Raw genomic sequence first — 1029 nt, 5'->3', positions numbered from 1 at the left:
TTTATGAGTGGGCTGGCCAGTGTAGGCACCATCTGCCTTCATCAAAGCACTCCTCTTCTGCTCTAGGACAGAACAGGACAGAAAGCGTCCCTTTGCCCCCCTCTGGACGTGGAGGAACAAGATGATGGCCCAGGTGATGAGCGAAGGCTTTGGGAGGCATGTGCACTCCACTTTCCCAAACTACAACATGTGTACTTTGGAAACAAGATGAGACGAGATAATGTATGTATTGCTCCCCGTGAGTTCTAGTTTTTATTTGTTGTTTACCCCTCCAAAAAGCGCACTTTTAAAATCGAGATCAAAAGTAGCACAGCAAAGGCCCCTACATTGTCACTCAGCTGATGAAGATATACTCATTAGGTCATTACCACACAGCTGTCTAATTTTTAAGTGAATAACCCATTCAGAAACGTTGATCTGAAATTTCTCGTAAAACTTCTTGCTTGCTTGTGGCAGGTTCTCTCACTCGCAATTCCTGGATCCTGTACCCTGGACGAGGGCTCAGTCTAATTCTGGTGTGTGCAGTGGGAAGGTGATGAAACAGAAGCTAGACTGAGTGGCCCCTGGCAGCAGTGGAGCAGTGGGGGGCGGTGAGTAAGATGTGTGGATGTGCTTTGCAAAGTGCAAATCTCCGATGCTGTTATCAAAACACAGAAAGTTTTACCTGGGCTGGGAGTGGCAGCCAGCTACGCTCGCCCAACTGAGTCTGTTCCATCAGTGCACATTCGTGGAGTGTCAAGGAGGGTCTTAGTTCCTCATGTCCCCTTCTTCCCACCTGCAGCCACTGCATTATCTAGAGGGCAGCATGGTGCCTGCCACAAAGGAGGCCCTTAATGCCTGCAGGCACTGGGCACCTTCTTACCTCATCCTCAGGCAAAACACAAATAAAGGAGCCTTTCCTCTCTACTCTTTAAGAACTAATAACTAAGCAAAGTGATCTTATCTAGCTGTGTGTATGTGTGTGTGTTTGTGTAAATAGGGCAGAAATAAATCATACATCCCCAGGTTTTTTGTTTTTGTTTTTTTTTT

Source organism: Otolemur garnettii, unplaced genomic scaffold, assembly GCF_000181295.1.
Source record: "Otolemur garnettii isolate 467f Iridium unplaced genomic scaffold, OtoGar3 scaffold00016, whole genome shotgun sequence".
Lineage (NCBI taxonomy): Eukaryota > Metazoa > Chordata > Mammalia > Primates > Galagidae > Otolemur > Otolemur garnettii.
This window is presented reverse-complemented; position numbering follows the sequence as displayed.